The sequence below is a fragment of the Rutilus rutilus genome, assembly GCF_951802725.1.
Source record: "Rutilus rutilus genome assembly, chromosome: 8".
In the NCBI taxonomy this organism is placed as follows: Eukaryota; Metazoa; Chordata; class Actinopteri; order Cypriniformes; family Leuciscidae; genus Rutilus; species Rutilus rutilus.
Genome location: NC_140222.1, coordinates 33,456,078 through 33,480,325, shown reverse-complemented (window position 1 = coordinate 33,480,325; position 24,248 = coordinate 33,456,078). Strand labels below are relative to the sequence as shown.

General features: G+C 37.7%; 2 long non-coding RNA genes across 2 annotated transcripts in view; both read left to right on the top strand.

Moving 5' to 3' along the window:
• Positions 1-24,248, top strand: part of LOC311295528 — a 108,799-nt gene that overhangs the window by 38,005 nt on the left and 46,546 nt on the right. The gene's annotated exons all lie outside the window — the stretch shown is intronic.
• On the top strand, positions 14,857-18,591 carry LOC311295570. The gene is made up of 4 exons (XR_014628355.1): positions 14,857-14,995; positions 15,257-15,340; positions 16,609-16,661; positions 18,178-18,591. It is a non-coding gene; the product is annotated as an uncharacterized lncRNA (long non-coding RNA).

The window sequence follows — 24,248 nt, the reverse complement described above, 5'->3', positions numbered from 1 at the left end:
AAGTCTGTGATTCCTCACCTTTTATCATTATCTACAGGTGTTTCACATCATGATTAACTCAAAGCCCCCCCCCCCCCCCCCCCCAACACTCATTACAATCATACGGGCCCAGAGGCACGTCACAAAGCTGATATATAACTTGTGTCTGCAGATCAGTGTGAATGTGTTTGTCCAATTTTTCTGTTTTTCCAGCAGCAAAAACTAAGAATGAAACAGTAATTTCAGATTCAATATGTACTAACGTTTATATTATTATTTCTTAAATTGTAAAAAAAAAAAAAATGGACACACACACACACACACACACACACACACACACACACACACCAAAGATCCAAAATAGTCAAATGTAGGCTAAACAAAATAATTAAAAACTTCTGTCTATATGGAGAACAGCATTATATTGCTTTTTTTGTTGCACTATTGTGTATTTAATTTGATCATTTTTAAAACAATAAGCGTAATATCTCACCGATCAGCACAATGAGCAGAAGCCCGTTCATCAGAGCAGATATGATGATAATAATCTTCCATTGTGTCTGATTCTGATCAATAAACTCCAGCGCTGTCTGATTGTGACACTCAGTTAGTTGAGTTGATTCTGTAATGAAAGTGTTCAGAGTTTGTTAATGTCAGTCTCCAGCTGGAACACAATGACTGCAATTTTATAAACCTTTAATATCTGTAACATATTCATCTCTGTGTAGATGAACAAATGAGTGATAATTATGATTTTCATACACATTTAAAAAAACTGATGTAGTAACTAACAAGTAATGAATAACAAAACATTCACACTGTACATCAATAGAGGAGTAAAATAACTCACCGGTGAAGTGCAGTCTGGTGCTGTTGCTGAGTTTTGGAGGTGTGCGTGTGTTCATACAGTAATAAACTCCTAATTCATCAGCGGTTACATTATTAATAACCAGACGATGTTTAAATTGCAGTGAATATTTCTTTCTGAATGTTTTATTTGAGTAAAAGGGTGCTGTTGGATTTGAGGTTGACCGTAGAATCACTGTTGGAGGATCTGGTGTTTTCAGTAAAATCCAATAAACCTCATTTTCATCAAGATCACAGTTTATGGTCACATTTGATCCCAAATCAGTGAGTTGGTCTGAGACTGCAGCTCCACAACAGATGAACACATCTATAAGATAAAAACATGCATAATTTCTATTACCTGATTAAAATCACAGTGAACCTTTAACATAAAGCCATTTATGGTTAAGCTCATGTTAATTCATAATATGTAATAAACTCACAGAAATGAAGCTGAAGGATCTTCATGTTTCTGCTTAAAACTGTTGAATCTGATGAACCCTGGTTGATGAAGTTAGTTCTACTTCAGCTCTGAACCAGACAGCAGAGGAAGTCAGGTTTGCTCTGACCACATTGTACACACTTTTTTTTCAACACCTACCAACCCAAATCATAAATACTTTATCAAGTTAAAAATGACAGTAAATTGCCATTTGTCACATAAAGCCAACACACTCTCATGACAACTCATGACAATTTGTATAAGATGCTAAAATCATATGATATAGGCTACAGTCCAACTTAGATTGTACTAAAACTTGTATAGTTTTGTCTTTTCTTTTTCTATTACATCCATGCAGGTTTAGTTTTGAATTTGTATGATTTCATCTTGTGATCTTGTGCAAATGTGATGCGATCTGGGAAAACCTGTCAGATGTTGTGCTGGTATATTTTCAATAAGGTCTAAAAATAGATTGAATGTCAGTTTTATGTCAAAATTGGGTTTTCATTAAATTATTATTCTATAACATCTTGTCTATCATCTCTGAATATATCTTGACAAAATTCACTAGTTTAGTGGAGAAAAATTGCGATTTATAGTGGCAAGCTGTAAAGACTGTCTTTCTCTTTAAGTGAAGAGCTATACGCAGTGATTCTCAACCTCTAGTGGGCCTCGGGGTGCCATCTGGTGGGCCGTGTAGGCAGTGGTAGACTACCCCCAAATTCATTTTTATTTATTTTTTAATTGACAAATCTTGTTATTTTCTAATTATCTTACTGTTCTTATGTATTTATATGATCAAAAACTCAATTTAAGTAAAGATGAATTATCTAAAAGCTAATTTATGTTTAAATATCACAATACCAATCACGTCACAACGTCAGATTGACCGTTTGTTCAATCAGATGCAGTAACATTACGTTACTGTAATATGGATCGTTTTCTGAAAAGAAAAGCAGATGTAGGAGTGCAAGCAAAAGCTTTGAAGTGTGTGAATGTATATATAGATGTGTATATATGTATATGTATGTATGTGTAGGCCTATATATGTCCAGGGCGGAGCAGGCTGTGCAGGCGGCCAGGGTGGACCAGGCAGTTCAGGGAACCATGGTGGCACGGCCTCCATGGTCCTATCAAGGGTCCCACTGCCTCCCCCCAAAATTTTCTTGAGGGCAGCTATGGGGTTATGCTCAGGAACAGACACCGGCTCAGGAACAGGAACAGACACCGACTCAGGAACAGACAGCGTGGCGGCCATCTCTGCTGAGAGGTGAATTGCTGGGTCCATGTTTGGTCTAGTATTCTGTTACGAATGATTCCACTGGAGGCAAGATGTAGCGAACCCAAGTGCAACTTTAATTATCAAACATAAAACAAAGGCTGAAAACTGGAAACTCAAAACAAGAACAAAAAACCTGGACAAGAAACATTCACAACTAGAAACATTCAGTACTAGACAAAGACACAGGGCAAACATGAGGGCTTAAATACACAAGACTAACGACTAGACAGCAACTAGCGCTTCTTGTCCGGTGTGCCCTTAAGCCGAAGGCACAGTTCGTTGAATGTAGAGAAATTTTGTCATTTGACAACTCAAAACACCCGGGCTGTGTTGGGAAGCCAAAATAATATTGTTTTAAACAGTCATGTTAATATTGCTAATTGTATTTGATAAATTATACTTACAGTATAGGCTATGTAAATCGTGGGTGAATGAACATTGTTGAACATTTCTGCTAATGAATAGAGAGAATGTTCCCCTCTTGTGTGTCTGATCTGTTGTTACTGGTATGTTAGCCTGTTATTGTTACTGAGTAAACCTGCTAAGTCTTTTTTATACAAGGACAGTTTTCATGACTTGACCTAGTCTGCTACAGTGGCATAACAGATTAACAGCTGAGTATATCATTGTACTTTTTGAATTCTCTGTTATTCTGTGTTCATACTATCATATTTGGAAAGGTGGTCCTCGTTTGTTTTTAAACAGTCATTGGTGGGCCATGAGTTGCAGAAGGTTGAGAACCCCTGCCGTAGAGGACTATGCAAAAATAAAAAAATAAAAAAAGTAAAAAAAAAGTTTCCCGTTTGATAGGCAGAGCGTATGGCCGGAGTGGAAACAAAGATTCATGCGCTACAGATCAGCCACCAAACTATCTTTAGAGGACAGCGATGTACAGGTCAGTGCTCTCATTTACTCCATGGGGAAGGATGCAGAGAATATATTCAAATCATTCACATTCGACGACGATGATGACAGAGATAACTATGAAGTGGTGATTCAGAAGTTTGACGAGCACTTCATTTCCCGAAGAAACGTGATATACGAATGTGTGCGCTTTCGTCAGCGCGATGAAGAGCCAGTGGAGGCGTTCGTAAGAGGACTGTATGAGCTCTCAGAACATCGCGATTTTGGCAAACTAAAAGACGAATATATCTGTGACAGGATTGTGATCGGTCTGAGAGACAAATCTCTGTCAGGAAAGCTGCAGCTTCAAGGAACACTGACGCTCACTAGAGCAATTGAAATGGCACATAGCCACAAGCTCATTAAAAACCAAAATGCTGAGCAAAGTGAAAGTAATTTGGAGGAGTTTAAATTCTACCAACAAAATCGTGGCAGAGGAAAAAAAAAAAACAAAAAAAAAAACAGAAAAGGACAAGCTATAGAAATGAACGGAGTGACAGGAAGAAATGCACAAGATGTAACAAAACCCATAATCAGAATGTCGTAAGTGCAGAAAGATTGTCCATTTCGCTGTGGTCTGCCACACTAAGACAGTGCAAGAAGTGACATCTTATGAGGATGCAGGGGGTCAGCTATGTTCCTAGGCTCAGTTCAAAGGGAGGATGCACCTATTCGACCATGGACTGTCGACATTTTCATGGATGGACAAATAATTAATTTCAAAATTGCAGATGCCACTGTAATGTCTGAGAAAAGCTACGCAAGTCTAAAGAACAAAATACCACTGATCAAAACAAATGTCATACTGCACAGTCCTGGTGGCAAGCTGGAGTGTATGGGCCTACTGAGAACAAAATTAAGTGTGAAAAAAAAAATATATATATCTGATGAATGCTAATTTCGTGAGAGGAGCTCATGTTGGAAATCTGCTGGGATGCAGTACTGCATCGAGGCCTACATAGCTGGAGTTGAGGAGCACTTGCCGGCTTCATCTCAGAAGCTACAGCAGATAGCCGATGCTACGAGAAAAGGTAGGGATGTCTCGATACCAAAATTCCAGTAGTCGGTACCGATACCATTAAAATTTTACGGTTCTCTGTACCAATTTTGATACCACAGCAAAATCCGTTGGAACCATTTTTCTATTTTTTAATTCAATAGAATTAATTTTAATTTTAATTCAATTCAATGACTTTATTATTTATGATGATTTATAATCATAAGTAAATAATACGTATAAGCACAGGGGCCCGTTCTTCGTACGTCGCTAACTCAGTTAGCTGGATTTGATTGTTGGCGATTTGGCATGATCTTGGATTGTTTGGTTCTTCGAAGCTCATCCTGGACTTGCTGTCATAGCAACATATGCGCAAACTTAAACCTGATCGGGAGCAGCTTATTTCATGTTAACAGGATTAGACTGCAGCTTTATAAGCGGAGCTGATACAGGAAGTCCAGCGCAGCGTGATTGTGCACTTTCTGGGATGTTATTTTTGCTTGTGATTTGTGAGATTGTCGTTTACATTATTAAATTGTTGGAAACGCACATTTACTTTCGACTTGTCGGAGTCGGGCTTTAACTACAGCACAAACTGTTTGCATTGCCCTAAGATTATTTGCGAGTGGCTCTTCCCTTTACACTATTGGAGATGCAGAGAACTTGATGGAAAGTGCTGTCTGTCATGTCATTCGGAGTTTACCTGGCACTTTTAGGTTTAAAAAACAGTTTTAGGTTTTTTGTGGCATTTCCAAGCCACTTAAGACCCAATGTTGTAAAGCAGTTTTTTTTTTTTTTAGGCTATCATAATTTTTTATGAAGATCATGCAATCATGACCATGCCGATTACAGTATATGTCACTCAGGCTTCACTAACGTGATTGGTACCATAGACTATAGGTTAGACCATAGACTGCCATCAAGTCCTCAATGAAGGGGATTATGTGAACAGAAAGGGGGTTCACAATGTAAATGTGCAGCCCAGTTACTATTGGGATTCTTTATATTCCAGATTAATAATATTATATCAAATAAAAAAAAAGGCAGTTGACTAAAATCTTCCATATCACAAAAGTGAAAGCAAAATGGCCAGGATCTGTGCATGACTTAAGAATTCTCAGAGATTCACATTTATGCACATTATTTGAAAGTGGTAAGAAAAGTTCCACAATTAAATATCAAGCTCACTGTATTACATACACTTATGCTGATCCTAACAGAACTGCATTTTTTCATAGGTGATTATGTTCCTGCCTGCAGACAGGTGTTTTATGACCCCATTCCCTGACCCAAACCAGTTACAATGCAGCTCTAGCCAGGACAAGGGCACACAGTGAAATGAACTTTGGCTAACTAAAGGGAAGATTTCAGTGTCTGAAAAGTCTGAGGGTTGCACACCTGACAGGGCCTGTGACATTGTTGCATGTGTCATATTACACAACATTGCCAAAAAAAAAAAAACACTTTTCATTAAATGTTTAATAAAAGACAAATATGCTTAGTTCCTTGAGTTTTATTTCAATTGTTCTTTGTAAAGGAAAGCCAGTGGTCAAGTGCCTGCAACAAGAGATATTAGACACATGCTTCATGCAACAAATAAAAAGGAAAAGTTGGCAATACACTGCCCACCTGTAGGCCTATGTCTCCTCTGTCTGTGCAGACTCTTCTGGGCCTTTCTGTAGATGTGGAATCCTGCAACTTATATTGCAGCCATAAAGCATACAAGTATACATTAAGTAAAGTTATTTATGCACTTGCAGGTAGGCTAGTTCCTTCATATGACAGTTATCTGAGAGGGTTTATTCACTGTCCAGTGCAATGGAAACAAATGGACATTACAAAGTCTTATACTTTCTTTCCTTTGGAAAGTTAGAAAATGTCCACTTACTGCATATATTTCAGCCACCACTTTCTTGGGAACAGATACAAGTGTTGGTGTATTATGTAAAAGTGCACAAAAGAGGAAAACACAATGTCATTACAATGAACTACTCTCGGGAAAAATGTGATCAATAACTCATGGCAAAATATTTTTACATTAACATAAGTTTATCAGTTTTCACTTTCACAAGTCAAAGCAATTCATCATTACTCAAGATTTAACAGTTGAAATGACTATACGGCCTTAATTTAATGCAGCAAAATTATTTTACAGTGTAGGCTACTAAGATCTTTTCTTTTTTTTCAGCTTTTTTCTTGGTTGCTTTTATAAACAGAACACCATTTATTTAGCAGTGCCTTTTATAAAAGAGACTATAATATAACAAAAAATTACCATTATGTAGAATATTTTTGTACTTCACTTTTATTTGTTCCCATGTTCTAGTATGGTGACTGACATTACAATGCACAAAGTAATTATGTAATTATTAAAATACAAAAATATAAGGCTAATAAGTGATAAAAACATCTAACATGGCCACTTCTAACGGATTTAAATTGTCTGCTACTTTTTGCCAGCCCTCTCTCCTGGCTTTTGCAGACTTTGAGGTGTTCCCTGGCGTTTTGATTAAACATTAAAATTCCGATTAAACTTCGACAATTAGTTCTTGCTCTGCTGAGGAGAAAAACTGAGCGCGCTCTTTGGCCACGCTGAACAGCCAATAGCAGCGTTGCTGATCAATGTTTCTACTATCGATACATATCCCCTTTTAACCAGCGCATGAACGCGCAATTATCTCAGATAACTCAATCCAGCGATACTAATCATATCCGGCAAGTGTGTTCGAAGAACCGAGTTAGCCGGATCATGATTAGCACGATGATATCATCTTGGATGTGTCATTTGATCTCGGATGTAATAAGCAACGTACGAAGAACGAGCCCCAGGCCTGGTACATTCATGTTGGTTTGTGATGTCCTGTTGACAAAAGTTTAACCAGTTCAACAGGACCACAAACTGCACAATCAACAGGTACATCAACACTGAGTCACGTTTAAATAAAACAAATCATTGTTTCCTCCCTTTTTCCTAATTTTCCTTCTCCTAGTTATTACTTTATCAAACATTTTTTAATTGTGTGTAAACATGTATGCCTGTAATTTAAACGGGAGGTTGATGATTTTTGATTTTTAACTTCAGTTAGTGTGTTGCTGTTTGAGAATAAACAACATCTGCGAAGTTACGACGCTCAGAGTTCAAAGCAAAGGGAGATATTTTCTTTTAAAGAAATGGCTTTTTAAGGACTATAACAAACGGCTGGTAGATACTACCCGACATTCCTCCAGGGTTAGTGACATCACTAACCCTAAAATTTACATAAACCCCGTCCCCGGGAACGTGATTTATAGATTATCATGACAGAATATGGTAATCAATGACTAGAAGATAACTACACATAAGCTACATAAATTCATCAACTAACCCAGTGGTTCCCAATTCCAGTCCTCGTGACCCACTGCTCTGCACATTTTGTAGGTCTCTCTTATCTGACACACTCAGTTCAGTTCATGGAGTCTCTCCTAATGAGCTGATGATCTGGTTCAGGTGTGTTAAATAAGGGAGACATACAAAATGTGCAGAGCAGTGGGTCACGAGGACTGGAATTGGGAACCACTGAACTAACCATTCAGAAATGTTGTCTATATGTTGTCACTTCTTCTTGAGGATCTCCATCATTGTCTGACTCCGGTTTGAACATAAAAGGCTAAATGTTTTTGAAATTGTCAGGACACAAGCTGTTGAAGCTCCGCCCTCTGTGCCGGGAACAGCAGCTCATTTGCATTTAAAGGGACAGACACAAAAACTGTGCATTTTTGCTCACCTTCAAAAAGTGACAATTTTAAAGGTCCCGTTCTGCGTGATCCCATGTTTCAAACTTTAGTTAGTGTGTAATGTTGCTGTTAGAGCATAAATAATATCTGTAAAATGATAAAGCTCAAAGTTCAATGCCAAGCGAGATATTTTATTTAACAGAAGTTGACTACAAAAAACGGCTCGATTGGACTACACCCCTCTACTTCCTTCTTTAGTGATGTCACTAGAACCGTTTCTTGACTAACCTCCGCCCACAGGAATGCTCCCTCAACTCTACTGGCTACTTGCGCACTTCTTATAACTTAGCCTACTGTGTTTACTCAGCTCTTACGGTGATTTTCTGAAGTAAAACTGACGCTTCATCTTTTGTGTGATGTACAATAAACTTTATTAAACTCATCAGTATATGTTTTATCATCATTCAGACAGCAGACTTGTAGGCTATTAATAAATAATGGATACATACAAGCAGATGACAAATACGTTATAATAACCGTAATTAAACTACTAAACTATACCTGTTTCATCTCTATACAGCACTCTGACTCTGTAGGCATTATTGTCCGACTCGAAATGAACGCCGTTACTGAGAGTTTCTGATATTATCATCATTCCGTGAGATGAAATTGTCCTGAGAGACTGAGCGTGAGCTCATGAAGCTCCGCCCCCTGCGTCGTCCAGCAGCACCTCATTTGCATTTAAAGGGCACACACTAAAACAGCGCGTTTTTCTGTGCCCCAAAAAATGACAATTTAAACATGCTGTAAAAAATGATCTGTTGGGTATTTTGAGCTGAAACTTCACATACACACTCTGGGGACATCAGAGACTTATTTTACATCTTGTGAAAAGGGGCATAATACGGGACCTTTAACAGAAGTTGACTACATCGAACGGCTCGCTTGGACTACATCCCTCTACATCCTGCTTTAATGACGTCACTAAAACCGTTTTTTGACTAACCTCCGCCCACAGGAATGCTCCCTCAACTCTACCGAAATGCGTTTATGTACTTGCGCACTTCTTATAACTTACTGCACTGAAAAAAATGATTATGGCCCCAATTAAATTAAGCATAATGAAATTTTGCTCATTTAAATCATTTAAATTTAGTTGTTGATTTTAATAAAAAAAAAATCATTGGTTTTATGAGAATGACATGCATTTTGAATCAAGCTATGTGAATTAATTAAAGTCACTTAAAAAAAAATAAGTTGGTTCTTTGCGCATGCGCACATCTTTGGCGCCTTTCCAGTCAGCTTCTTCAAGCAGTGCAAGAGTCGGAGTTGAATTTTTTTGGAGGTGGAGTTTTTTCATTCCATTTGCACAGTAAGTAATAATTCTTATTATATATCACTGTTTATTACAATACATAGTTTGTTGGTTGTATAAAGAGTATAAAATGCTCTGGTTCAGATTCAGAACATGTAAAGTTAACGTTATAGCAGCTAGACAAAAACACAGCGACCGTCACATACTTTGCGCGCGCACACCATAATTGTTCAAATATTACTGATTTTATGTCACGGTATGTACTTTTAAGATATTTTAGGCGAGAATGTAGTTTTATAAACTTCAAATATGGTCTTTGTTTATAAAGATAGCTCCTAAAAATTGTTCAACGTTTTCTGAGCTCCAGACCGTCATCCTCCGAACAGACTGTTTACGTTATACACCCGGTTAATCTGGTTATACCCAGGGCCGGTTCTAGACATTAGGAGGCCCTAGGCAAAATTCATGTTGGAGGCCCCCCACCCCCAATAAAAAACACTTGAAACAAATATGATTCCTAACCTTTATATTTATACAACATTTAATTTTAAATTTAGTATATTTTTACTTATACAGTACATAAGTTTGGACAAATTACTATTTTTAATGTTTTTGAAAGAAGTCTCTTATGCTCATCAAGCCTGGATTTATTTGATCAAAAATACAGAAAAATAATATAGTGAAATATTATTAAATAATGGTTTTCTATTTTACTATACTTTAAAATATATTTCTGTGATGCAAAACTGAATTTAGTGTCACGTGATCCTTCAGAAAACTTTAATATTCTGATTTATTATCAAATGTTTAGAAATTGTGCTTAATATTTATTTTATAACCTGTGATACTTTTTTTCAGGATTTTTTGATTTTTAAAAAGTTGTTTTAAAAAAGTCTTCACTATCACTTTTTATATATTTAACACATCCTTGCTGAATATTCCTGTTTTTGTTTTTGTTTTTCTCTATTTTTGATCAAATAAATGCAGGCTTGTAGAGCATAATATGAAACTTTAAACATTAAAAATAGTAATGGGTCCAGACTTTTTACCGGTACTGTATGTACATATTAATCAAACTTTATCTAAGGTAATCTCTTTTTTGTTTAATGAAGATGTTATTGTTGTTGTTGTTGTTATTTTGCTGTTTTATTAAATTTATTCACAGTTCCAGAATACCACTTCAGTAGATGAACATAAGTGCTTTTATCATTTTTTTCATAGCTGGGCAGGATTTTTCCCTCCCATTTAATCAATATTGACTGCAGATATTATGATATTATGTATTGCATTGTTACCTTAAATATGCTATACACAAATCAAGTGGAAGAGAAAGACACGATCGCTACTGAGCAGAAAAAATAAAATATTTTAAACTCATCAGCAGAATTTAGAAGATAGACCCATAGATATGAGATCCTTTATTTTAAACATTTAAACATTTAAAAATGCTGTAGTGTGTTGGCTTTTTAGCTTTGAATACAAACGTCTTGTCTTTTACTTTTGTAGCTTTTTTACTAGTCAGCTCCCGACGCGATGTTATTCCTTGTACGCGCAAATTCAAAGCGTCGCGTCTGGGCACGTTAATGATGACGCTCGCGCTCTTTTAAACCAGGGGGGCAGCGTTTCATATTATGTTGAAGCTTCCCCGGGCGCCGCCATTGGCTATCAGACCATCACCTGCTGTTAGCATCCCATTGACTCCCATTCATTTTGGCGTCACTTTGACAGCGAATAACTTTCCATCTGAGGCGTTTAAAGACTCCATTTGTCCATTATTTATTTCTAAAGAAACACGAAAATGTATAAAAGGCTCCATTACCTTGTAGCTTATGTTATGGCCCCGTAGAAGCAGTTTTTGTAAAAATAGGCTAACGATTGCGTCATAACCACGCGACTCTCTGTCGCACAGTAGAGAATGACCGTATGGACAGGAGGAGAAGCTCACGGGCAATCGGGGGGACGTGGAGGCAAAATGACAATATAATTAATCAGAATACTTAGCAAAAGTTACTCCTGCTCCTAGCTCATGGACAGCTCCTACTCACACTCTCCGTCTCTGCAAGTTTCGGAAGGGAATGATTCAGATTTCTCTTGGCACAGCTACTAGAAGACAGACGGGTTGCTCACGTCACATCTACGTCGTCAAGCTCAGTTTGAGTCTGCGCAGTACGCTCGACCATCAGGAAGTTAGTGCCTCTAATTGACTTCACTTGTCTCCGTTGAATCCAATGGGGTCGCTGTGTCCAGTTTATATACTGTCTATGTTTTAAACTCGTAATAAAGAGGTGAATGATTTTTCCAGAAATGACGCTGATCTACAGTACAAGTTTATATTTAGAATACATTGCAATCACTCCAAAATAGATGACGACAACTCACACACCTGCATTACGAGCTGTGCTTCTTTGAGTGCCTATTTAGGCTTTTGCTTCACAGCACCTGATGGATGCGTTCGTTAAACAAACTTTCAGAAGCCGGCACCCGCTTTGAAATGGAAACATTAATTGGTTTAACTGCAGATGAGTGACAATTCAACAATATCCAATGAACAATGAGGCTCGTATTTCTGTCCGTCTTGACTGGTGGACTATATATATAGGGGATGTTACGGTTATGGAGGCCCCTCCTCAATTCCCGAGGCCCTAGGCAATCGCCTGCTCTGCCTATAGCTAGCGCCGGTATACCTAAGTCCTTCAAGAATTTGCTGCGGCTTCTAATGTGTCTTTGGTGGTTACACGTGAGATATAAATCGTTCTGGACGGGTAATATTTGATCTATATTTCTTTTAGAGCAGCTGGGTGTTTTTAGCCGAGCGCCTGGCGTTTTCAGTGGCTGAAAAAGACTTTGGTGAACTCGCGGCGCAAACACGTCAATTTAGCGTGTGCTTACATAGAAAAACTATGGAGTGGAAAACGACTTCTGTGGGAAAGGCCTCTAAGTTAATCGTTATACGGTTTGCATGTTACCGAAAAATTAAAACTTCAGTTAGCGATTATGGGTTTTTGAAGCAATGAGGGGGAGATTGTGTTTCTGCTTCCTTGTAAGTTACTTTGTCAGTCAACGACTGTGTGTGCTGTAGTATTTTATAATTATGTGGATAATTTCATATTGGTAAAGTTCAAAATATAGCATTGGATTTCTGAATCTTTCAGTGACACAAGTTAACAATAGGGATCCTGTAAATATGTACCTGTAATCATGGGCGAGGCTAGCCCCTTTTTAGGGGTGCTTCAGCACCCCTAAAAAGGAGCTCAGCACCCCTAAAACTTGGAGTAAGAAATGTTGTTATTCTAAAAAGATATATATATATATTTGTCTTTGACAAGGTTAAATAATGTTCTTCATCTTCAGTCGGCAGAAGCGCCAAGCAGAGCGCAGGTCAGAAACAGAGGCGCGCGCGTGTGTGTGTGTGTGTGTTTGTTCATCTGAGCCTCATTGGTCTTTCACCTCTCGTCAGTGTCAGAATATTTGAGATGACCAATCAAATCAAAGTAGGCGGGCTTTATGTTCACAGAAGCTGCTGAGCGCAAATTTTACATGGAATTTTCAGGGGGGCAGCGTTTCATATTATGTTGAAGCTTCCCCGGGTGCCGCCATTGGCTATCAGACCATCACATGCTGTTAGCATCCCATTGACTCCCATTCATTTTGGCGTCACTTTGACAGCGAATAACTTTACATCTGAGGCGTTTAAAGACTCCATTTGTCCATTATTTATTTCTAAAGAAACACGAAAATGTATAAAAGGCTCCATTACCTTGTATCTTACGTTATGGCCCCGTAGAAGCAGTTTTTGTAAAAATAGGCTAACGATTGCGTCATACCAACGCGACTCTCTGTCGCACAGTAGAGAGATTACCGTATGGACAGGAGGAGAAGCTCGCGCGCAATCGGGGGGACGTGGAGGCAAAATGGCAAAGTAATTAATCAGAATACTTAGCAAAAGTTTCTCCTGCTCCTAGCTCATGGACAGCTCCTACTCACACTCTCCGTCTCTGCAAGTTTCGGAAGGGAATGATTCAGATTTCGCTTGGCACAGCTACTAGAAGACAGACGGGTTGCTCACGTCACATCTACGTCGTCAAGCTCAGTGTGAGTCTGCGCAGTACGCTCGACCATCAGGAAGTTAGTGCTTCTAATTGACTTCACTTGCCTCCGTTGAATCCAATGGGGTCGCTGTGTCCAGTTTATATACTGTCTATGGGAATTTTAGCAGCACGACTGACGCTTCAGTTTACGGTCAAGTGCGAGTTAAGATGTAAGTAGCTAAACTAAACATTTTATATTTGACAGTTTTTTAGGTCATAAATGACATAATTACACGTTATATAGGCCTATTTTCAGCTCAAAATTCAGCTCAAAATGGCCACGAATGACAAAAATAATTAGAAAACTAATAAACTTTTGTCTAATTTCGCCATTTTGAGCTGAAAATAGGCCTATATAACGTGTAATTATGTCATTGTGAGGGGACAAGAAACATTAACAAAGCCGTTTTCATAGGCACAAGATTAATAGTGCATGTGTACATGTTGAGAATTAATATAATACAATTTGTAGCCTTCAGTAAATTAAAAAAGTTCAGCTTTAGGAGGGGAAGAGACAGGGCAAGATCAGGAGACTGAGAGAAAAAGACAGTGATGGAGATGAGGAGAGAGCAGGTTTTAAATCTATTTCTTATCCTTTTTTGGCCTTCAAACGTCTTGAAATGCACATATCAGAGAAATAAAAATGTTTAACCCTATAACAACCTCAAATTTATGACCTCTTTGATTATAAAGCCCTGTCTATGGCCATGTATTAGGCCTAGATCAATAATGAATGTGTACATATTGTGAATGAATTTAATAAACTTAGTTACCTAGCTTTCCTGGTAGCTTTGTCTGAGAAAATGATTCATAAATCAACCTATCAGTTGACCCTATGTTTACTTTCTTCACTGACAGACAAAAATGAAAAGCCTAAATCAGTCAAAGCTCAGCTTTAGGAGGGGAAAAGACAGAGCAAGATAAAAACAAAGAGAAGAAGAGTGTGATGCTGATGAAGTGTGGAAAATAAACAGCTGCCCGCACATGGTTTTAAAGCTTTTGTCATCCAATTTGTTTGGCCTTCAAAACATCTTAAAATGCACATATGTAGATCAGAGAAATCAAAATTTTCTCGGGGGAGCATGCCCCCGAACCCCCCTAAATACCTCGCATTTGGTACCTCAGTGATTATAAAATATAGTAAATAATGCGCATTAGACCATAAACTAACTTTTTTTTTTTTTTTTAAATCATACCCTCATTGGGGGGCTGAGCTCCCCTAAAATGAAAATCCTAGAATCGCCCCTGCCTGTAATTATGATCCTGTGATTTAAGCAAACATCTTTACTACTGAAACATCTCCTATTTTCGCTAGTTTTATTGTGTGGTTGTGGTATGTTCAGTATATATCTTGAACTAACAATAATAATCATTGTGTGCTTGCTTTCATTTGAGGTGCTGTCTGCGCATGCGTGACACTGAGGTTCCAGTAAGTAATGTTTCATTATGGAGCATCATTCATTACAGTTAACAATCTATTGACTGGTTAAATAAAATAGTGGTTATGAAGCATAATATAATATGCTCAACGCTAAAGCATTTACATTTGGTTACATTATGCTTTTTTTATCTTTACTACTGACTGAGACAACCCCTAGTTTCGCTAGCTTTAATGGTGTGGTATGAAAATGTATCCAGATTCCAGAACAAACAATAATAATCATTTTGTGCTTGCATGCTTTCATTTGAGGTGCTGTCTGCGCATGAGTGACGCAGAGATTCCAGGTTCACGTTTTCAGTCCAGTCCCAGAGTTTTTTTCAAACGATTTGCACAGTAAGTAATGTTTCATTATGAAGCATCATTCATTACAGTAAACAATCTGGGCCCGGTTTCCCAAAGCGTTCTTATTTCTAAGTAGTTCTTAACCTATTCCTTAACCTCTCTCTTAACCTTATGGGACGGTTCCCGAAACGTTCGTACGCTAAGTATATCTTTTGTAAGTCACACTTTCGTAAGGTTGGTCTGGACCATTCGTAGCTCTCTCTTAGCGTTGTTGCAGGTCTAAATGAATATAATTCTGAAGTTTTAATACACCCAGACAGTATTACATTAGGCTAATTCAAGTGTTTTCATGCAAATAATAAAATTGTCATTACACTGATTGTTGTTAGATTTTTAATTATATTATTATACAATATTATTAATTGAATTAAAACGCTCTTTTAAAGGCCAGTGAAAGCATAGGCTACTGTCAGTTAAGTCCTATTCGGACGCTAATATTGTTTCTCATGGGCTCGTCCGGTATTTTAAACATTTACAGGGGTAAGTCGGTGATTTTAGTGCCGTCCGAATCCATAATATCAATGTTTTTCTCACCCAATCCGCGTAAAAATCCCTGGCCAAATTAGTACCTTCTGTTTTTTGACAAACAGGTCGTGTGGTAATTTAATTGCCGTCTGAATCCACATCTCCGAGTTTACAAGAGATTCAAAATTCACGGTTTAAATCCTTTTTGATCACTGCCGAGCACCGTACGCAAGATGTAAACTTTTATTACTGAAATGCTGGAAAGTATTTACACAAGAACAATATTTCATCGCAGCTCCACCTCAGCGAACAAAAATGGGAAAGAAAAGGCGGCACGTAAATTTTTGAAAAGGTTATTGTGGCAGCAATAGGCTATATGTTACAATTTTAAAATATGTAGGCTACGCTTTTATAGGCTATTATAGTTTGAATTATTTTTTATAATATCCAATAATCATAATAAATTGAAATTTCAACTATTTCTGAAGTGCTTCTTTTATAAAGATGACCGCTTTTTCACATAAACAGCCCCTGCACGAGAGAATAATTGATTCTCGAGCCATCGATTTCAAACAATTCAGCACCATTGGCACGGACAGCGCCTGGTCACGTCGCACGTAAGAAGGTATATCTTAAGCGGCTTCCTAAGGTATAGTTCGGGGAACACACTTAGGAAAATAAACAAATTTGGTAAGATATATCTTTCGAGTCTTCTTAGCAGGCTAAGAGTGAGCGTTATCGGGAAACCGGGCCCTGTTTACTGGTTAAGGATGTGTTTTTTTTTTGTACCTTAGGTCGACATTGGATGTTAAGTTGCTGGAGTTTTATTATTCCAACACTTTGCACAGTAAGTAATTTTATATTATTATAAATTAAAATTATAATAATTATAATATATAAATTGTATTATTATCATCACTCATAGTAGGGGTCTTAAAGGGGTCATGAACTGCATTATTTTGTTTTATAAATGTTGCAAAGGTCCACTTGCAATGTCAGTATGATTTTACTTAAAAAATTGCCATAATTTAGAAATAAAATCAGTTTTTCCTTCCCTGATTCTAGCCCTCTGATTTGAACGCTTTGCTGTGAGGCTTAAGTGTAAACGGAAGCAAAAAACTAAATGTAATGTCCGCACACTGATATAACGGCTCCTTAGACATCAGACATTACGTTTAGTTTTTTGCTTCAGTTTGCCCCCTTTGTCCTGCACCTGAGCCCAGTTTGGGTTTGAGGAACTTGCACACCTATTTTGTATTATTGACTTAAGTGTAAGCACCCACTGATTGCCTAACAAGCTATTGCATATTGCATTTTTCTTCAATATCGTGCAAGCCTAACGATGAGCATTGTAGCCGATCACAGACATTATGAGAGTGTGAATGCTGTGATCTAGTCATTGCAACTTGATTTTTGCGCTCACAAAGGATTTCATCATAACTAACAGTGCAAACACAATGTAAATAAAAGGTTAGTTGATTATAATGGGACATTTGGCAAGAGTCCAGATTCAGAACTCACCTAAAACTTGCGCTGTTTGATTGACAGCTCCAGCGATTTTAAAGGGAGCGTTCTTTGATCGCTTTCTATATATAATTTAATCAGTTTAAATAACAGATTGTTTTCATGCTACTACCTGGCACTGCACATTATTTTGCACTCTTCAAAGGCATGTTTATTGCTTAGTTGCTCAATCCAGTGTTAGCGTCAAGCATGTTATTTACCTACTACTTTTCATGCGCAAATCAGTTTTAGCAGGGCCACAGTGGTAATGATGTAGTAGGCATTGATCTTCTGCGGTCTTCTCGAGACGGTCTTTCACCGATAAATAGGTACCGGTATACTCCCAAACTAGTTGTTTTCTGAGCTTAGTTAATAACAATAAAAGCTGTTACAATTATAGACAAATGCAATGTGCTTAAGATACCAGCACAAACACTATATAATTTATGAATTTTGTAAATGACTACCTAAATGATCCACAACTGTTTTGTGTGTGTGTGTGTGTGTGTGTGTGTGTGTGTGTGTGTGTGTGTGTGTGTGTGTGTGTGTGTGTGTGTGTGTGTGTGTGTGTGACAATTATTTGCCTTTTTTGTCCAGAGCTGTTAAACTGCCCACTGTTCTTCAGAAAAATCCTGCAGCTCTTGCAGATTCTTTGCTTTTCCAGCATATTCTATTCATATTTAAAAAAAATGAAAACATCTTACTGTTTTAATAATTATATATATATATATATATATATATATATATATATATATATATATATATGTTGTGGTCCAAATTTCCTTTGATTGTATAGACTTTTCAAACAGTTATGAATCAAAAACAATTTCTAATAACAGTTTCTTGTCATTTAAATATAGGACACTCAAAGAAATTAGTTCTTGGAAGACCTGGCAAACATCACCATGGGCATCACCGTGATTAAAAAGGAAAGGGGAGTTCTTGGAGAGTATGATGACATCGGCATTGTTATTGAAGGAGAAATGATTCTGGAGCAGATTAAATCTTTTGCACAAGCCTGTGCAATGATGCTGGGTGCAATCTATGCATTTGATTTGGCATACCCAAAAGAACTCAAGTACTATTTTGAATTTGTTCAGAAAGTCATTCTGCAGATGGATTCTGAAAGGCTGTCCTCCAAAATTTCAAAGACTGAAAAACAGTGTAATGCTGTAATCATTTTGCAACATGCATGAGTGTTCAGCCTCATGAAATTTGTTGCATGAAATGTGAGAACTTTGTTTTTAGGAGTTGTACAGTTTTATTGATTCACAAACAATGGGCTGTTGCCTGTTTCCACATGTGATGTATTTTTTATGTTTATGAATATGCAATGTTATTTGTTAGCACTTTTTTTCAACATTTGAGCTTTTGGCACTGTTTTAATGATTCAAAAACAAATGTATTGTGGCCTATTCGCACTTATGATTTAAAAAAAAAAAAATTCACAAAGAAAAGGACTTATTAAACGTTCACTACATTTGATGGCAGTCATTAAAGATAAGTTTAAAATATTAAAGTAATTTCTCTGTGTATTTGAAAGCCATTTAATAACCTCACACTGTCAATTAAATACCTCTAGACGTTTAACTAGTAGATTTAGCTTAATAATTTTGACTACTCAATAAAAATAAATAATTTAAGTAGAAGTAAGATGATTAAACGGGTGGAATTACAAAAAAAAATTGATTAAATTCAACTAAATGAGTTTAGTAGAAGTAACATGATTAAATAGGGGTGGAATTACAAAAAATAATTATACTAAGGTAACTAAATAAAATTGATTAAGTCCAACTTAATTGATTGTACCTACATTTAAACAAATGCATTGCGTGGAACCACTTACGATAAAAAAATTGAGTAAATTCAATGAATCATTTTTTTCAGTGTGTGTTTACTCAGCTCTTATGGTGATTTTCTGAAGTAAAACTGACGCTTCATCTTTTGTGTGATGTACAATAAACTTGATTAAACTCATCAGTAAATGTTTGATCATCATTCAGACAGCAGACTTGTAGGCTATTAATAAATAATGGATACATACAAGCAGATGACAAATACGTTATAATAACCGTAATTAAACTACTAAACTATACCTGTTTCATCTCTATACAGCACTCTGACTCTGTAGGCATTATTGTCCGACTCGAAATGAACGCCGTTACTGAGAGTTTCTGATATTATCATCATTCCGTGAGATGAAATTGTCCTGACAGACTGAGCGCGAGCTCATGAAGCTCCGCCCCCCTGGATCGTCCAGCAGCAGCTTATTTGCATTTAAAGGGCACACACTAAAACAGCGCGTTTTTCTGTGCCCCAAAAAATGACAATTTAAACATGCTGTAAAAAATTACAATTAACATTAATTAACATATTCATGGTTCCGTGTATACTAAATGCAGCAAGGGTGTACATTGCAAGCTATTTTAATGCATGAAGATTTTTTTTTCACAGGAAAAAACTTTTGGGAAAATGCTTGAAAGTGCATGAGAAGACATGCTTTATTGCCACTAAGGATGATTTCTTCATTTTGTTAATATTATTAAATGAGGGATGTTAACTAACACTCGCACTATTGAGTTTTTTCCTACATGGGCCATCGATTTACCGGTTGACCGACACGGACTGGTTACAGGGAATAAGAAAAAGGGAATGGGGTCGACTGGACCCCCTATCCTCTATAATTTACTTGTTTATCACTTTTAATAACTGTTAGAAACCCTAGACACTCCATATGAGTAGATCTATATGATAAATCATAACTGTAAAAATTAAAAAAGAACATGTTTTGTTTGCTTTACCTTGAGTTTCTCTTTTTTTATATATATCTCTTTTATGCCTTTTGAGAAAACTTTTACCACTAACCATACATCAAAATCCTTAATAAAAAAAAAAAACACACCCACAAACCTTCACTTCAATCCTCACCTGTATGACATACTTGGAGCTATTATGAATGACCTGCAGAGGGAAGCAGAGGAGCTCTGAAACACATAGACAAGACTACCAGCCAATGTCCAAAATATAACGTTAACTGTTGTAGCGACAATGCCTGACATGCGGTCACATGCTGTTCCAATTAGTAATTCCTTGTCTCCAAACACGTCCTTCGTTGTCTTTTTAGACAACGGGTCTGTCCATGGCGTCGCTAAGTCTACTTGGACATGTCAAAATTGCAATCTGGTTAATAATCTCCCCAGAGGGACATTTGAGCCATAAAGAGGACCCTGTTTTTAAGAACCCCTTGTAAAACCCCCTAGTTCAGCTTGGACTTCCTGTGACTTTACAGCCTTGTGACATTCCACACACACACACACACTCGTGGACTTTCAACCAGAAACCCACCACGAGATGCAACTGAAGCACATTTCCATATATGGACTTCCACATAGTAAAATTTCATTTTACCATTCATTACAAATTTATAATAGAGGTGTGACTTGCTAGAGTAAAATCTTTAATTCTGAAGGTTCATGAAAGAAGTTCCTCAATAGTGTCTTGTGGTAACCCTACCTCAGACCATAAAACTTTACAACCCAGGAAAACTAACATTCCAGCGAGTCACGTCCCAAACGCACCACACACACACACACAGATTTTCCATTGACTTACCCACATAGGACATTACCAAAATGTTGATATGTATTCCTATGTCTCTCAAGTGTCTTCACATGCCATAACGGAAATACTGACCATTTCATTGTGTGTTTAATCAAACTTTATTTGTGTGTAATTATGCATATAAATGTAACGTTATGTTTCCCCAATCTTTACCTGTCATAATGGATATCTATGTAATCCTCTCCATCTCACGGAGACGAATCTTGACTGCAAGGTACAATAATACTTAAATTGTTCCAGGAAATATCACATGTCTAAGTATGAATCCTTTCCCTCAAGACATATGGTAAAAGGGGGCGTGTTTGTCTTCACACAAAGAAGACTTCTTCCCGCTACACATCAGAAGTTTTGATTCGCTCTGTCACCAAAACAGGGCGTAAACAGATGTCTGTTAAAAGGAAGAGACCCCCTCTCTTCGCTTTTCTCTCTTCTCTCATCGATCCCGCTGATCCCACCTCTTCTCTTCTCCGGTCGCTCTCATCCCTGACCTCTCACCCTTCCTCCTCTCCCCGGCGCAGCGCTTCTCCAAGGATCATCTGAAGAAGGATAGATAATCTTCTCTATCGAGCGAGCACATGTCCGAGTCGTAGCTGCGTCCCTTGCAACAAAGACTTTAAACCTCTCCCATCCAGGGAGATGAATCTGATTTTCCGGTAACTTTACATTCAGTGAGCCTTTTCGAACTTCGCGGCACCGGAAGACCCAGCAAAAACAGGACGCCACCCTCGCTTCCTGCCTCAGCATCAGCCTCACCCGAAAGAGCACAGAATCGCAAGTACATTGTCTGATAAAAGCTGTTTCCCGGTGTCTCGTGAACTTAGGTTTCTGTATGTAATAATTACTAGCTTTTCCCTCTTCTCTTCTCTTTCTTTCTTTCCTTCATTTCATTCTGATCACTTATGCTATTGTTTGGTTATATGTTTGTTTGTTTATTGTTTGCATTTTTACGTACGTTTATATTCGTAGCTCATATAATCTCTAGTTTAGCATTTATTAAAATTCATAAATACTTTTCACTGTCTCCGTGTTTGAAAACCCACCATTCTAAAGTCAATGAAACAAAAGATCTTAAGCTACAAGCTCGATATTAGACTACATTCAGTAGTTTTAATTAATAAACTCAATAAAGTTTAATGTTCGTGGCCAGGACATAAACTTCCTTGAAGTTTGTGAATACCTCTGACTGTAATGATTTTACATTGGTTTCGCTGGACGAATTAAATGTTGGTCAGACCAGTTACAGAACAAGGTAATCTCGATAATTGATAAAATAAATGTGTCATGATCCTGGTTCTTCCTTTACTTTGTCTCCCCCCTCTGGTCACCCACACACTCACACACACACACACATTTACGCTCTCACACCCCTGATTACTTCATTGGTCATTACGCACACACATCGCCTTCTTCCCAGGTGTTCTCTTTCATTACTTATTATTCTCATCATCAGTTACACACCAGTCATCACTTTCCCTAATTATCTTCTCTTTTTCTAGCCTTGTTTTCCCCTGTCTCTTTGCCAGATTATTTCAGAAGTTATGCGTACGAATTCTCTGCCAAACATCCTGCCGTGTCGAAATCCTGTCCTGTCCTGTTTTGTCTGTTCTGTGCACGTAAGAGGATTGTTCTACCACTGTGAATTGCTACTAAGCTATACTTGTTACAGAGTACCTGTGACTGCGCTCGTTGCCTTCTGATCTGATCCTGGAGGTCCCGGAGTCGGCTGGCTTTCTCACGGTAACCACTACTACCAGAGACGCTCCGGACGGAGGAATTGAGTAAATTGAGTTTAAGTTCCCGGCTACAGTTTTCCGGAAGATTTTCGTTGTTTATTATAATATGCTGAAAGTTTCTGTTCTTACCTCTGGACATTCTGACTCTGTTAATTAAAAGACTGCTTTGCTGCATCTCGCTCTTGGGTCATCTTTCTCTCCACACATAACAAAATGTACATGCGACTTATGAATTATGACCATGAGTCATAAATATTAATATTCCCAGAATTCCCCATATTCTTGAGCTAATTCATATTTACCCAGAGTCGTATACGCTACAAAACATAGAAATAATGTAAAAACAACAACAGTTATTATAATACAGTTAATCAGATTTTTAGTGAATAGATTTTAAGTTTAAATTATGAGATGAATGATATATACAGAGATTAAATCTAGAGGCATGTTTAAGATATATTTACAAGGATTAAGAGAGGATAAAAACAAGAGACACTTCTACTTAGCCCAAGCTTTTACAAGTGGCCCACTCTGATAATTTAACAGTAGGCATGCAACTGCATAAAGCTGATTTATGTTACCAAACATGTTTAAGGGGATGACAGTATCAAAGAATTTAAATTCCTTTAGTCTACGAATTAGGCGCTCAATGTGCACTCTGAGATGTGCAATAGATTGGGTCTCCCTGACCTCGTGCTTTGACATCTGAGGTCTTCCAGCGAGGAATGCTGGCCTGTACACCTTACAGGGCACACAGTCATCCACAAGGAAGCCTCTGTCGACCATAATTGCCATATCTGGCCTAAGCAGAGTTAGAATACCTGACTCTACAAAGATCTGTTTGTCACTTACTGAGCCGGCAAAAAGGGAGGAAACAAAGGTTACAGCGCCATGGGGAGCCATGCCAATCATTCCCTTCAGGGTACAGTGGGACTTATAGTTTGAGTATACCTCACTCTGAAGTAAAGGGGAGGAGGGTGTTTGACACCGGAGCTATGTGCAGTCCAGAATTGTGGTGGTGTCTGGGTAGTCTTCAAACTCTGATGGCAAGTGTTCCTTGATTTTGTCTTGAGTCATCCAAATGCATTGTGAACCAAGAACAGAGAACAGAAAATTGCTCCAGGTCAGAATGATTCTGCTTACAGTAGACTGATGCACCCCATACCGCTCAGCTAGGTCCCTCTGCTTCAGACCAAGGGCAAGGTAGTTCAGGAAGAGGAACAGTTCATCTATTGCCTGTAAGGACTGACAGATCACAACACAGTTACATGTATATGTAATTGTCAAAACTGGTAGGTGTACAGTACAGTTACAACAACAGACATCTGATGGTGTGAAATTTATTTCCATTCATTCTACATTCAATCTAAAAGTGCTAGTGTTGGTCATAATGTGAACATCCTGGCTTCAGAAAGTAAAAGTCCAACCATGTATTGAACAAGTATATGATAGGATTCTGTAGCCGGAGAGTTTGGTCATAATAGCACAGATGACAGACTTACCATGGAAGCACTTTGCTTTTCAGATTCAACGTTTGCAGTTCCTGTTCTGGTTACCCGAACCATTAATCTCAGTGA